This window comes from Atractosteus spatula, assembly GCF_055471065.1.
Source record: "Atractosteus spatula isolate fAtrSpa1 chromosome 10 unlocalized genomic scaffold, fAtrSpa1.hap1 SUPER_10_unloc_5, whole genome shotgun sequence".
NCBI lineage: Eukaryota > Metazoa > Chordata > Actinopteri > Semionotiformes > Lepisosteidae > Atractosteus > Atractosteus spatula.
The window spans coordinates 505,157-521,812 of NW_028296625.1; the positions used below are offsets into that span (position 1 = coordinate 505,157).

A 16,656-nucleotide genomic window follows, 5' to 3' on the forward strand; every position below is an offset into this window, starting at 1 on the left:
ACTTCAGAGAAGCACCTGCAAATTATCACAATCCTCTCTTTCACCTACAAAGTTATGGAGACACAGACGTCCAATGAAAACTAATTTTATTCACTCAAGGCTCCACTCTTTTGTTGTGATGTCATTTTAATTAATATTAGCTTTGATAAGGTGTCGTTATTGCCTCTTAAAGTTAAAGTCTGCTCCTTTCTTCCTGGTACAGAAATAATATGTTCCATCTTTGTTTAAAAACACCACTAAAAGTAAATTATTCAGCTCTGCCGCCTGTGTGCATCGACAAGACATCTCAAACGGACTTATCACATAACAACACGATCCTTCCTGTTACCATTCCTGTGGTTGGGGCGTTGTTTCACCCTTTTACGTTCTTCTACAATATTTGCAGACAGGGCTTTATCACTCGAGTTGTACAGAACAAGTGTGCATCGGTCCATGAAAATCATCAGTACTGCTGTTTTTCTATGCATAGTTTAATTAAGAGCACTTAAAAGATGCAAAAAGCTTTCAATTAAAACAGAACTGAAAGACAGTCGAGTAAGGAGGTAGAAAAAAAGCTCTCTCCCGTCTGGGAATCAACCATTGTCGCACGTGTGACTGGATACAAAAATAACAGATTAATTTTTGCCCAGTCTCTTGAAGCTTCGATGCGATTATTTTTCCTTCCTTATTTCTTCATTCCCATGAATTTACTCTTCAGTAGAGGAAACGCGAAAGTGGGAAACTGCAGGCATTCTCTGCACATCTCTAAGTCTGTTCCATAAGTATTTGCATCGGGGATGTAGCTCAGTGGTAGAGCGCATCGCATGTATGCGGTCCCAGGTTCAATCCTTGCCCCCTCCAGGTGCTTTATATTACAGTACTCACATGGCAATTTTCTGTTGAGTGAGAACTCTTTGCTCGTGTTCAGAGAGAGCCAGGTTTACACAATTAAATGCAGGCACACTCGACGTGCTAGAGAGTTGCGCTGCTGTTTTAAATGTACCTCATTTAGTACTGTTAAATCCTAAATTATTTGAACTAATAATTTAGTTCAAATTCAAGAAATCCAGAGATTGCTTCACACTTGTCGTGGCTGTTGCAGAAAACACCTGTTGAATCTCACCCGGGATTTCCTGAGAGATCATTCAGCGAGCGAATCCTCCTTCTGAACTCCGCACTAAACTGAAAGCTTCACGAACTCCTCACTGCGTGTCCTGTACTGTTACAAGTGCTCTCGTGTATATGTGAAGCACAGCCATAAACACACTTTGAACTTTTTTCCGTTTGTTAAGGAAAATGCAAAAGAGCATGACAAGTATGGATCGTATAAAATATCCATGGCACAACTCGAGAAAGTACTGAAGGACTACACATCGACTTTTGATGATTACAAGAGATTCAAGAAACACAACCGTCCGCACCTGGGTTTGGATCCTGAACGCTAGAGTTAAAAGAACATAAGCGACGGATATGACCTATAAACTCTCTTAATTGTCTTATAGTTTATGAAATAAAACAATTTCTTAATAATTTCTAACTGTTGATAGACGATTTATTGAATTTTAACAAAATCACAATTGCAAACTTTTTCGGTTAAACTGTTATTCACATACTCTAACGTAGATAAACGTTAGTGTCTTCCGGTGTGTGAGCCAATTTCTCCAAAAAATATTTGTTAGTCTGTCGAGAGGCTGTGCAAGGTGTTAAGAAATAGAATTTCTAAAAGACAGGCTCCCTAAGCTTAACATCAAGGCAGAAAAAATGCTGTTTTCTCTACAGAAATGCTCTTTAGATTTCAGCACTGTTGCAACTCCCTTTATAAAGGGTGTGCACACGTATACAACCAAGGCATTGAAAGTTTTTTTTAATTATTGTTCCAAAAAATGTTCCATTTGTTTTCTTTTTAATGTTGTTGATTAAAAGATTTTATTAAATGTGAAAAAAATCTGAATGTGAAAATAGGTCAAAATGCTATTGAAAAAAATCAGTAATGTGAGGAAAGATGGATTGTGGGAGCCCCTTAACTACCCATGTCATGCTGTATTTCTCATTCATTCTACTGGGAGTGGTGCCATCTCATTCTACTGGGAGTGGTGCCGTCGCTTCTGGATAAAGTCTGTCAGTGGTCATTCCAGACGGGTCAGGTATGACTGCTCTTCGGCACAAGAGACACGTGACTTGCGAGGATCTCGACAGTGTCAACTTTCTTTCAGAGCCCGGATAGCTCAGTCGGTAGAGCATCAGACTTTTAATCTAAGGGCCCAGGGTTCAAGTCCCTGTTTGGGCGGTTGTGCTGTTCTTAAGTCTATTGTGAATGTCATTCTAAATAGTCTTTTATCTTTCACTCTTCTAGCTGTACTGTGGTTATTTTAAATGTCCATTACTTGTATTTACAGTAGTGTATTTAGTGTTTCATTTCACAAACCGAAAATGTTCAAGTAGATCTTGTCACTCTACTCCACGTAATCATCTAAATTAAATCACAGTAGAGTACAGAACACGCAGTGAGGAGCTCACACAGTGAGTGCTCTTGAATACGACGAGAGGAAAGGCACACTGCACATCTGCAGAACATCACGTCCGAGTTTACAGCGACAGCAGAGGTTAGAAGCGAAGTAGTTTTTTATTACTCGCTCGCTGAACGATCTCTCAAGAAACCTCGGTTGAGATTTAACGGGTGTCTAACAATCACGTTCAAAAAGGTGACGATAAGTTTTTTTTAACTAGGTAGCCTTAATGGCAACACAGTGTGAGTAATCTTAAAGTAGCTGCAGATGGAGTAGCCGTAATGGCAACACAGTGCTTTGAGTTCGGCTTTTCTTATTTCTTCTGCAGAACCAGTGGTATTGGAATATACTGATCCGTATAAGAAGCGCTTTCGGTTTCTGATTATTTTTATTGAGCGCTGCTCTAAACTTTACATTTGCTCTGGCTAGTTTTCCCCATGAAAAAAAGACATATCCCTAATTACATGATTTCACTTTTCTTATCAACGAGTAGAAATAAAATATATACTTCATTATAAGTACCACAGGCAAGATGGCTGGTGGTCTAAGGCGTTGCGTTCAGGTCGCAGTTACCCCTGGAGACCCCTGTCATCCTGTCTGGATGACATGAGCGTGGTATAGTAGGCTGACAGCAGGAACATGTGGCCCACAAGCAGTGACAGTATAAGAGGTGTCTGCAGTATGTTGGTTTATGAGCAGTGATAAAATAAAATGCAGAGGAAGCAGGTGTGCTTGCATTAATAAAGCTCCATCGAGCGGAAAAAGTTACAGAAGAACCAACCTAAATCCAACAGAAAGTTTCTGCAGCTGAAATCACAGGCAAAACTGCCACAGGCTTGAACTCACAGCCTCAGCATGACTCCACTATGTACTGCTGTATAAGTACTGTGCACTGACCAAATGCACCACTGCAGCTGCACAATGTGTTTGTTACATGTCTTAGATGTATTTACTGGAAGGTTGACGAAATCGTAAATCACTGATTTCATTATCTGCACGTTTAATATCTAGGAGAGAGAACTCCTTCAGGTTCTACAGCTCATAAGTGCACTTTAAGAAGTCTTTGCTTTTGTGAGATGAATCTCCGAGGTGCAACTTTTTTCTTATTACTAAAGATACCTCTACATTGTAAACTATTTGAAGACCTAGAAAAAGGAACATGGGGTTAGTTGAAATAAGCACTGAATGGGTTAAAACCCACGCTCTTTGAATTGCTAAAGAGATGCCTTGAGGAGAATAAATCAACATACTGTATTCACACAGGTCACTCGGCCACGGACAAGAACGATCAGCTACCACCACTATTATTATCATTATTATTATTATTCAACCATTTGGGGAACAATACAGTTGAACAATCCCACTGTTCTCATGGCAAGAAAAATAACCACTGTAGACCACTGTAAGAGGAAGAGTGTTGTAATTGTTTGAACAATTGATTTCTATTTTTCCCTCTTATGGGCAACCCTGTGGTATTTCTTTTTCTCTTTGTTGTTGTGCACGGGCTAGTTCTGCAGCGATATTTGCCACAGAAATTTCTGCGCAGCTTCGTATTAAATCTGTTCTGAACTGCAATGGACAGAAGACAACTCCAGCAGATAGCTGTGTAGTTGTGTAGGACCACACACGACACAGTGATAGTGCAGCTCTTAATGGACTGGTACACAGACCACACGAGAGGCAAGCAAAAAGCTGTTTTAAAATTCCAAAGGCTCGCCAAGTCAGAGGAACAGCAATGAACTGAAAAGATATGTTACAGACGTCTATGTTAACCTCTTTAGAGCTATAAATGCAATTTGTTTAATTTATCTGTAGGTTAACACTCCCAAGTAACAGCACTTTACAGTATATTAATGTTAATTCCGCTGGTGGACATTAGCTGGTGTTTTTTGTAACAATTTGTTTGCTCTGCTGTAAGGAATAATAATAATGATAACATCACTTTATTAACCCTTTACAATTTATTGCATTAGGAATTATCTTTTTGCATACCCCAGCTTGCTCTCCATGAGGCACACAAATAAGGAGGGAGCCTGGGGTCAGAGCACAGGTTCTGCTATTGTATGGTGCCCTGGAGCAGTTGGGGTTAAGGGCCTTGCTCAGGGACTCAACAGAGTAGGATTCCTCTGCCAGAAGAGGGATTGGAACGAGCAACCTTCCAACCACAGGCGCAGATCCTTAGCCACAGAGGCACTGCTCCGCCCCAAGTATATAAAGTAAAGTAAAGAATATACAGTATATAAAGCACGCGAACTTAAATTTTAAAAAGTTTTCAGGCTCTTTAGCATTTTCCTTCACATATGGAAAAAGTTCGATGTGTTCTTGTCACATTTATCCACGTACAGTCTGTTCTGTTACAGTCTTGAGTGACACAAACCTTCTCTTTTACTGCACTACACAGTTCAGCACACAAGGATCCTCAGTCAAACAAACACTTCAATCACTTGATAAATGCCATTTCTCATCCTTTCTCTTAGTGTTGGTGCTACTATTGTATGCAAAGGAAGCGACTTGACAATGAAAGGTGTAATAATCTTAAAGAAAGTCTTCATGAAGGAGTTCATCGGCAAGCTCTCATCTGGCAATTGACCGGGCTTGTGAAGAAACCAATCTCATTCAACAACCATACAAATTGCACAGCTTAAGGCACATGAAGCACAATTCGTGGGCTAACTGACACAAAACAATGTTACTTCACATTATCCGCAAAGCTGTTTTGCTTGTTGACCACCTCTTCCTACATTACAGTGAGCACATACTGTATATTTCAGTTTCTTCTCTTTTATTTTCCTTACAATTTTACTGTCCCTTTCCCCCATGTGGAGATGTATCCACAGCCAAAACCCCGTGTTTCGACCTACGTTTGTGCCAGTTTTACAATTGGTGTAGGAGCCTGCCTTAGAGAGGTCCAGTGGCACAGTTGTTCAGTGTGTGGTATGCATGTAGCTGTGCACAGTGGAGTTATAATGAGGTTGTATGTTCAAGCCTTCCCTCGAGCATTAAGTCTTTTGAACGTTTTCCACCCATAAAAACTTCATTCGCCGTAGTAGTTTCACTGTGACTTTGCAGGTAAAATATTCTTAATGAGAATAATATTTTGTATGTGATAAATAACTGAACTAGAAAATATTGGAAATAAATGGCTTGTCACACTATTCGCAGCTGGCACTCAGACAGAGAAATGTCCTGTCATTAAAGAAAATTCATGAAGAAGAGGAGTGACATCATTGCAAAGGCGATATTTTCTGATGTCTGTTTTGGTTAATAATCATTTGCGTGGGAATTACTTCTGTCATTATTACTAATACTGATAAAAACAGAGAACTCACAGCTCTCTGGACGTTGGCCTGGACTCTAGAAAGTCTTTTTATTTGCAAGCTGCTCTGGAACTCAACACCTGTTGATGGGTCACTTCTGTCAGAAACATCAGTGGAACCCAAGCCCACCTACACACACATTCACACATACTGATAGATATACTGTACACCTACACTCTCACACACATTTACACTCACAGACACATCACACATTTATACACACAATAAGACACTAGGTGAGGTATTTCACGGCATACCCCGGTGGGCATGTCACGGTATCACGTGGTGTCACGCAGTGTCACGTGGTTAATCGCGCGTCATTTGACGCTCTGCCGGAAACTATCCGGCGTCACCTTGTAAAACCGCCAGGGGGAGCTTAACCTCTCATGTATAGCATTTGAGCCTTTAATTTTGAACTGTGTATTACAGCATGTTAATCTTCAGTCATTAAAATGTTGGTATATTTTATGAAAGCAAGATTGCTCAGTTGGACAAAAGTACACAACCTACCTTTATCAGAAATATTTATGCATCAAAGCCTTTACCGAAGATATTACTAATAGTATTAATAATGGATGACTTTGGACAAGCTGTATACTCAAAGTATAATTTCTTTAGCACATTTGTACAAGCACTTGGAATCTGTCCAAGCCATACTTTGTCAGGCATTTTGTTTTACTTCAACGGGCATAAAAACTCCCTTGCTTTTAACAGGGCGTTTCATAATTTCTAACTACGAAAATGATTTAAAATGCGACACCTATCATTCAACTAGAGCTCAAAATATCACAAGGATCCTCAAGAGCACAGCAAAGACTGTATTAAAAGATACTTGTATGAGATACATGAGAATCCAGGCTTTTTTTATCAATGCTTTCTTTTCCGTATACCAGATTTCATGGAACCACTTCAGAAGGGTGTCAGCCAGTCAGATTCCAGGAATCGGTACTTTAAAGGAAAAATACACACCGGTATTCCATATCTCCCTAACGATTTTAAGCATTGAAGTATTTAACTAGCATGTGAAATAGCGTGTGAAAAAGTGGTAGTTTTAAGCTTTTCTGCTAATATAATATGGAATCGCGTATCTAAAGAATTTAATAACGATATGATTATATTCGTGTACTGCGACAGGGCTGTGTAGGGCTGTTTCGCCTCCCTGTTCATGCGAGTTGTCCTGTAGCCTACTGGTCTACGTGCCTGGCTAACAACTCACAGGTTGTGTGTTCAAATCCAGCTGGTGCTGGACTTTTCTTTTAACAAACATTTCTTCGAAAAAATAGAATAGCGATATCATGGACAATCATCTGACTTTTATATTTCAAAATATCGCAACATGATCGATTCTAAGTCATTTTTGATAACAATGAATAGCTACCTTCTTCCCTTCTGACAACGGTCCCTGCTTCTGTTTCCTGCTTCTATTGTGTGTGTGTGTGTGCAACAGAGTAAATTTTTATAGGAGAAATGGAGGCTGGACAGTATGCGTTACAATATAAACATTTATATTGATTTAAATCGTGTTCTGATTTAAATCGCAAACGCGTGTTTAATTATATGTGTTTTTTAATCATAATCAGGCTAATGCAACATAAGTTGATACAGTATCTTTGTCTTCTAGGTATCTTAATAAACTTTCAGCATAGCTTTCTACCCGTTTAGATTTATATTTCTTGGGATTTTGGGATCAAACGTGGAAGGATTAGATTGTAATACGTTTTAGAAAAGTGTAATCTATACCTGCCCAGACTGTACGCCTTCCTAAACTAGTGTCCTGCCCTTCCCCGCGCACCCCAGCCGGGCGCTCTTCGGCCTGTGCCCGGGACGAATGTATATTTTGATATTTACACCCGGCGCGGCACCGAGGGAGCGTCTGCATTTATAACTTAGTTTTTAAAATTAGTCAAGCAATATGAAGCATCTCCTTTTACTTTTAAGTCCCTTAAATACATTGAGCACAGCTTTCTCACCACTTAAGATTACTTTTTTGGTATCGTCCTTACACAAAGCAGAAACTTTCCGATGACATACGGTACAAGTGGAAAGATTACAGATTTTAATCGTCTTTAATTTTGTTACGTTATACGTTTTAGGAACGTTTCATCTAAACAAACACTACAAAACTATTCTCGATTGTATTTCTGAATGTTATGTTACACCTACAGTAGTTCACTGCTTTAAATACATCGAATTAAGAATGTTAGGTGTAGCACTTTAGATCTTTTTTTCTGAACCAGTGAAAATCTGATCATGTTCCTCTATAACAATAATAAAAAACTTTATTTTACATATCACCTTTAAAAGTGGCATCTCAAAGCAATACAGTAGATCGAAAAACAGTTAAAAGGGACCAAAGTAAATACGAGACAAACGCAAACACGTTTTTAATAAAATGCTTTTATTCATTCAGCAGGGAGTGAGAGGGACATCCAGCAGAGAGAGACACACACACCGGTTTTCATTGACAAAATTGTTTTTTTTCAATTCCTCTTGTCTAACAGGAATGTTTTGTTTGTGGACAGACTGTTAGACAAGAGGAAAAGACCGCCTCCTGCTATGAAGCATTTCGTTGATCCGATCACGAATTCTTTTCCAGTCGTACGCAGCAAGGGTTGAGAATCTCCGATTCACCATCGTACTAATGGTTTCCTGGAGATTGCAAGGCAAGGCACTTTTGCCTCTGGACCCATCGAAATTTACAGACATGGTCCACCCCCAGTAAATTTCAAAAGTCACAAGATTTCGAAACACGAGGGCGGCGTAGCGGTCGGCTCTTGCTTTCCCGTCTATGCCGATGCACTGCAAGTACAACCCCCCCTCCATCTCCTGGGTGATGGGTAGCAGTTGGACATCTGGGAGAATTATTCGTCCCACTGGCGTCTGTGAATTCCGCTGTGCTTCCTGGGGGGAGATAGACGGCGGGGACAGCATCAACAAATTCCTGCGCGGTGGTGAGTGGAGAGGCCGGGATGGAGTGTCCTGAGGCGGTGTGTGCTCTGCGGGGGGCAGAGCTTCCGCCAGGCATTGCAACCTGCGCGGCGGGGAGAGGCACTTTTCGGGAGACAGCTGCTCAACTGTTTGACTGCTGGAACATACTGTCTCCTTCCTCTGCATTTTCAGGAGTGTCTCTAGCCTCCCAATCCTCCCCAGTAATGCATCGTACTGCTCCCGCTGCTGCCGAAATGTCTCCATACAGGTGCTGCTTCTACAGGTTGGCACCCTGGCAAGTGGCCGAGAGCAGAGACCCACGGCCTGTGGCAAAATAACATAATTCATGTAAGAAATAAAGTCACACAGTAGTATTCATCAGTCGCGGAACAGACGTCAAAATAAACTTTTCTTTTTTTCCGTCTTACCGCTTTCTTTTTTACTGTCCTGGTGGTAGATCGTTTCGCCCGTGCGGTGTTTTCTTGAAGAACAGGCTACGAAGAAATAATTATAATTGAATTTAAAATTCAAAACGGCAATAATACCTTGTAATATGCGCTGTAATCGCGTATTTCAGATGAAGTCTGCTGTATTTGCTTACCCTTCGCTCTTTGGAAGCTGGGGCGGCAGAAGCACCCCGTCTCTTCCCGTAAAAGGTCTTGGTCTCCATACTGTACTGTGGTCGCTGTAGTGCAGGTTCGCAGTTTTTTTTGTGATGGGAGCTCACCCAATCCCTTGGTGTATTTATGCTATATTCACATGTACGGCTAGAATGTTCATTGTCTTCCAATGAAAGGCGGGTGCCTTTTGCCGAAGTCGGGAGACATTAGAGGCTTGCCACACCCGGACTGTTAAACCAACGCATTAGCACGTCAAAGCCCATTGAGGACCCGGAGGCAATAGTTGTTTTGTCCCTTGATTTACTGATCAGCATTAATTATGGAAATCGAGTTCCTGCTCTTTGCGGACGACCTGGTCCCACTGTCGCCCACAGAACAGAGGCTGCGCCAGAACCTGGCACCGCTGGAGCAGCACTGTCAGACCTGGGCGCCGACAGTCAATCTGGACAAGACCAGAGTTATGGTTTTCCAGAAAAAAAGCCAGACCTCAGGGAAACAGGTACAAATTCACACTTAACAACACATTAACACCTAACAACGGGAGCAGGGACGAATTAGGCCAGTACCCACTATCGTTAAACATACAGAAAAGAATATTAAAGTATTGAATATTAGTATTGGCTTTAGTATTAGCCATACAGAACATTAAAATGCCCCTTTTCCATTCAGCGGGTGCCTGAGCCGCTGTGTCCTGTTCTGACAGTCGCCGTTGTGAATGTCTGTAGAGTGTATCTTATTTTTAGTACTATATTTTTGTATTATATTCCCTATTAATCAAACTCTAAGAGTATGTATCGGCTTGTCCCCTCCTCCCGCCCCTCTCTGTGTACAGTAGAGCCTCCTGTCCAGCCAGCACATGTCCACAGACATTCACAACAGCGACATATCATAAAACGTTTGCACATATAGTTAAATTATTAGTTGTTTTTCAGGAAGTTAAAAAAAACCTGAATTACTTATCCAGTCTCTCGAAATAAAGTTATTTTTCAAGCAATGCAACAAACGTCGGGCAATGTGTTTTTTTTTAATCCAACATTGACAGCCACATCTTAAATCTTGTCAGTCAGCTCTTTTTTTCTCTATTTGAATTGTGGCTTACACATCGCATGACTTTAAAAGCTAGAAAGACAGGTTTCGATTCACATTAGCTGGCGAGCCTTGTTAACAAAAAAACAGACAATACACAGGGAGGGGGAGGTCAAGCCAGAGAGAGAGTTTTTTACCCTCTGTCTAAAAACCCAAATAACCCGGGGCAGAGACTCTGGGGGGATCATTGCGTGGTACAGAGCGGAGCTCAGTCAATTCTTATGGAATGTGTTTTCTTTCTTCTTTTTTTCAGCATGGAATAAACCTGTTACTTGATTCATATGGATGCCCGGTTACGTTATACGTTTTAGGAACGTTTCATCTAAACAAACACCACAAAACTATTCTCGATTGTATTTCTGAATGTTATGTTACACCTACAGTAGTTCACTGCTTTAAATACATCGAATTAAGACACCCAAATTAATAATGTAACATGCCGCTGTTTGTGCATGAACAAAGTTATACTGAGATTTCCTTAGATACGCGATTAAAAAAAAAATAAAAAAAATTTGAATCCCCAGCGGAACACATTCCATAAGAATCAGCGCTTTTACAGTATTTATCGCCTTTAAAGGTGGCTTCTCAAAACGCTTTACAGGATAAAAACAACAAGAACAGCAACAACAACAATATTGTATTTCATTGCACTTTGAAAACCAAGTAATAACTTAACTATATGTGCAAACGTTTCATATGTCGCTGTTGTGAATGCCTGTGGAGTGTATCTTATTTGCCTTACGTCCTGGTTATCTCGCTTGCCCTCCCCCCCTCTCTCCCTCAATTCAATTCAATTCAAGGTGTTTTATTAGCATGACAGATGGGTTCAATCAGTGTTGGGTATTTACTTTGCTTTGAGATTCCACTTTTAAAGGTGATATATAAAATTTTGACTAAAATAAACTGATATCTTTGTCTTCTAAGTATCTTAATAAACTTTCAGCATAGCTTTCTCCCCGTTTAGATTTATTTTTCTTAACTAGTATACTTTAGATCTTTTTTTCTGAACCGGGGAAAATCTGATCATGTTTCTCTATAACAACAATAAAAAAACAGTATTTTACATATCACCTTTATGTGATATCACCTTAAGGATGTGATATGAAAATATATGAAATATGAAAACAAGCCACCAGGGAAGACCAATGTAATAACTGCACCAAAAATATATTAAAACAAATGGGCTGTCACTAAGGAAATTCATAGAGAAATACAGGTCCCACCATACGGAGTGCAAAACATGTTATGTTATTTCTGTACATTATCAGAGTCTGTAAAAGAGGGACTCAAAGACACTAGTTTGTGATTCGAGCTGAGAAAAGGAAGTGTGACTTTGGACACAGGGCATTGCAGAGAGGAACAAATGGTGCAACAAAACAAAATGCCAAAACCCCAGATTGAACCAGGGACCTTAAGAGCTTCAGTCTAATGCTTTCTCAGCTGATCTATTTCAACCTCCATGTATGACCCCAGCTCTGCTGTCTGCAGTAGCCACCCACTGTTTCAGCATGAGTGCACGAAGAGGAGTGGTAGAGTGTTACTGCGATGTAATTCAGAAGGGAAGTGATCCAGCTCATCTCTCTGAGGTCTGGTAGATACATCTTCCTTATGAGTAATGTAGGATCAACTTCTTCAGGCTGGAAGAAGGGCTCGCATTTCGGCAGCAGTAACTGACTGAGAAGTGACTCCAAGGACCTGGTCTTATCAGGTTGCTATGCCACGTTTGTCAGTTCTGCTGAAATGGCCTGTCTCTAGGTACATTTAGGAAGCAGAGAAATGACTATCTGAAAGGTGGCATGATCTGCTGGCTGTTTGGTGTAATCATGAATGATGCGGTAAATGCGGGTTCTTGAAATAAGAGAAACAAGATCCATAAAACACTGGCAGAAGTACAAAACTTGAGAGGATAAAAAGACACCTGTTTCTGCCTGATTTCAAACAGGGGATCTTGCGCATGTGTGATGAACGTGATTGTTACGTCCCAGTGTGTGGTCTGTGTGTGTTTTTTTTTTGTTATGTTCCACACTGCTGACCTTTGATTGTTCTCCCTTCCCCATTGGCCCACCATTACAGCACTGTTCCGTATGACATCATCATCAATCAGCCTCTCAGCCAATCAGACTGCATCTTCTTCAGCATATAACATGGAGGTTTTCAGGAAGGAGAAGCCTTTCGTTTGACTTCGGTCCTGCTTGGTTTTTGCTTCGCTTCATTTCGCTTTGGTTATCGCTTTGCTTCTGATTTTGTTTCGGCTTTGTTGGTTTGTTTTGCTTTGTGTGTGTGTATTTTCGTATAGCTTCGGCTTTGTGGTTTTGTTGGTTTCTGTTAGTTTCTTTGTACTTTCGTTTGTTTGTGTTATCCTTGTTTTGCCATTACTTGCCCTAATGTTCAACCTTTGTGTTCTTTTGTACCCTGTTCCTGTTGATTACTCTCGTTTTCCCTTATTTGTATTCCTAGTTCACTTGTGTTTTTGTGTGAACTTTTGTGTATAGTTTAGTTTAGGTTGTTGGGTACATTCTACACACTTAGTTGATTTTGTATTACAAACACTAGTTTAGTACGGTTGAGTGCCATTTCTCTTGTATGGTTTTGGGTAGTCAGTGGAGGTTGGCTAGGGTGTTGAAGACGCCGAAGACCGTGTGTTTCGGGTTTTCTTTTGTAGTCAGATTAGCTTTCCCTCACTTTCCTAGCCAACTCCATTTTGTTTGTTATTTTCTTTTCTTTGGCACCACACTAGTTCCTTACCCCGTGTGTTATTGTGTCTTACCAGTCACCTATTCAACTTAAAATCATCACCTTTGCACCAACCCTTGTAATTACGCTTCCTAGTCCCTCACCAGAACCCACCCGCTTCCAAAATTTATCCTAAATGTTACACCCCTTTACCCATAGACACTTGGGGTCGTAACAGTGATAATCACAATATTTCAGAAATGACAGCAACATTGAACGTGGCGAGACGTAGAACATTGTTAATTCTCCTCAAATACAGTCTTTATTCTGCTGTATTAATTTACTGTGCTCATCAGGCAGTAACAAACCTGTTACCTACACACTGTTTCTAGAGTTGGATAGGTGACTCCACATTCTACAGCTCTCTAGCAATAGAGGAAGTCAGACTACAGAAATGGAGAAAATCTCCTCTTCAGAATGTGGAAATATATTCCTGAGAGAAGTCCTTTCTCGAAGTTCAACACTCCCTGCAAGTCACCCATTCCCACCTTGCGCAGTGTACTGGTTATCACATTCTCTTAACACAGCAAAGGGTTTCAGTTTGAAAGCGGGCGAAAACAAGTGATCACTTTTCTCACATTTGTCACTGCTGACGTTGCTTTATGGGTCTATTTTCTATACTGTGCTGATCAATTGGAAACCAAAAGGTGAAAAAGACACATTCCCACACCTAAGGTTGAACCCAGGTAACCACAGTCAAATACCATGAATACTACAGAAGCACACAGCTATATCAAGATATCCAAATGCAAGACCCTATCTATATTGTTTGAGAAATATTAATACAGATGTTTGTTTTTCACCAAAACACTGGGCTTTCTGACTTCAGAAAACCTTCTAGACAAATACTAAAAGAGCAAAAATTCCACTTACTGAAGGAAACAAAAACACATGTACCTTACCAAACTTTGAGTACAGGCGATTCAGGGTGATAATACAAGACCATTTAAAATTAAACAAATAAAACCTGTCAACAGGTAATCATAACTACTCATAAAAAACTGAAGTGGCAATACACAGTAGGTGATATCTGGGTGTAAATTAAATCCATGCAAGAAAAGGGTTTTGTGTTATTCTTCCAAATCTGATATGCAAATGAGAGATCTGGCTCAGCCAATCACAAAGCTGCCATGGTCTGGAATGGAGCTGCTCTCCTCTTCTTGTTATTGTTAAAAAACATAAACAAATGACCTGGAACGTAACCACAACCACTAGATTGTAGTTTGACAGATAAGCTTGTGAACCTTCTCATAAGACATTTTTTTTTATTATTATCAAAAATAACAAAGGAATACTAGATCACAATTATACTATCATTTCCAAAAAACACATCAGAAAAACAAAAAATAACAAAAAAGACAAAAAAAGTTACTTAACTAAAACAAATAAACACTGGGTGTCAATCAACCATTCCTTTTTTAAATATCCGCTAAAGATTTCCATTTTTCTTTTACAGCATGATACCGCAGCTTTTCTTTATCTACAGCCACCATACACTTTATGTCTCCCACAATTTTGTTGTAGACCCCACCCACACTCCATATCACCCCCTTTTTGACCAAAGCATTTCTAGCGGCCCACCAATGCAATTTAACACAACTCATAAAAAACCATATTACAAAAACCATCCCTTTCGTTCTCCCACGTCCTCTAACCCCAAACATTATAGTAGCCAGATTTGTCTTAAACCCAGCCTCTATAGATTCTAATAAAGGTGCACATTTATTCCACACTTGTAGGGCAAAAACAAGAAACCAAAAGACATGCTCAATAGTCTCAATAGACCGGCAGTCTGCCCGCGGACATTCAGTTTGTCTAGTTAGTTTATGCCTGTGCAATACGTCTCGCACAGGAAGTCTCTTCCAAACCAGCTGCCAGTTCAGATCCATCATGTCCGGCCGCAAACCTTTGGGTTGAACCCTCCTCCAGGTCTCGGCAGCCACGTTCCCAACAATTCTGTCCTCTCCTTGTCCCATTATAGCGCTGTACAGTGCCCTGTGGTTTCTCAGAGTCAGCACATCCTCTGCCACCCGATGTTTCCGGACCCAGGACACTGCATACCTATAATGCCACGGTAAGTCCTCTCCGTGCGGGACGTCGTTCCTCCAACAGGTGAGATGTCGCAAGTTGTTGGCAAGCCAAAACTTTACGAAGAACTGAAAATTATGCAATACTGATTGGCTCAAAGCAGCACATAATCCCGACACATATATACAATTCAACTGAATTGGAATATTTGGTACTCCTCTACCTCCCATTTCAATTGACTGGTACATATCCAGGCGCTTAATATACTCGTATCTTCTGTTCCAAAGAAAACCAAAAATTTCTTTAGTAAGATACCTATTGTATCTCGCAGGCATCGGGTATATATTCGCCAAGTAAATCAAGGCTGGTAGAATGTCAGTCTTTAAAACTATTACTTTTTCTACAAAAGTTAAACGTTTATCACCCATCTTAACAATCGCACCCTTATTGCCTCCAAAGCCTGAAGCCAATCATAGTGCACTGTTCCCTGAGTTTGGAATGAGATACCCAAAATCTTTAAAGGGCCACTACAAAAATCCAGGCCATATATGCCCTCCTTTCTGTCTCTCCATAACCCAAAAAACTTAACTTTACTTTTACTTCTATTTAGTCTGGCTCCTGATACTCTAGCAAAGTCCTCGAAGTTGGCCAACGACTTTTGCAAGCTGTGATCGGAGGTCAGCACCAAGGTAACGTCATCTGCGTACAAGGTCATCTTAACTTGCTCTCCGCCACTCCCAGGCAACAATAATCCCTCTATGCCTGGGTCCCCATTTACCATCCTTGCAAATGGTTCCATATAAAGGACAAACAACAAAGGGGATAGTGGGCAACCTTGTCTTACACCAGAATGTTGTTTCACCAGTTTGCCGACAAAACCATTAACCACCACACTACTACCCAGCTGTGTATATAAGGTCTTCAACCATCCAATAAAAGTCGGCCCAAAACCCATCCTTTTCAGCACACACCACAAAAAGTTGTGTGACACTTTGTCAAAGGCTTTTTCTAAGTCTAAATTAGCCAATACTAACGGAATATTCCGTTGTTCGGACCACGCTATTGCGTCTCTGACTAGTTGGAGAGACCAGTCAATCCTCCTTCCCCGTACGCCACAAGTCTGGTCTTTCCCTACTACTGTCCCCATCACCTCTTTCATGCGGTTAACCAAAACTTTAGCGATTAGCTTATAATCTGTACATAACATCGTAAGCGGCCTCCAGTTACCTAGATCAGTTGTCTGTCCTTTTTTAAACAACAAAGTCAGCACCCCCTCCCGCATCGAGTCTCCTAACATTTTTCTGTTGAAAACCTCGTGTGTTGTTTCTAACATTATGGGCCCTATTAAATCCCAAAAGATTTTGTAAAATTCTGCAGGGAGACCATCTAAACCAGGCGCCTTCCCCTTTTTCATCCCTATCAGGGCTTCCTTAAGTTCATCCATAGTGATAGGCTTCT

At 40.6% G+C, this 16,656-nt stretch overlaps 2 non-coding genes across 2 annotated transcripts; one reads left to right on the top strand and one right to left on the bottom strand.

Moving 5' to 3' along the window:
* The first annotated feature begins 2,193 nt into the window (after positions 1–2,193).
* Positions 2,194–2,266, top strand: trnak-uuu (transfer RNA lysine (anticodon UUU)). The gene has a single exon. It is a non-coding gene; the product is annotated as a tRNA-Lys (tRNA).
* Positions 2,267–13,980: 11,714 nt separating this feature from the next.
* Positions 13,981–14,038, bottom strand: LOC148812044 (U7 small nuclear RNA). The gene has a single exon (XR_016086365.1). It is a non-coding gene; the product is annotated as a U7 small nuclear RNA (small nuclear RNA).
* Positions 14,039–16,656: the final 2,618 nt, after the last annotated feature.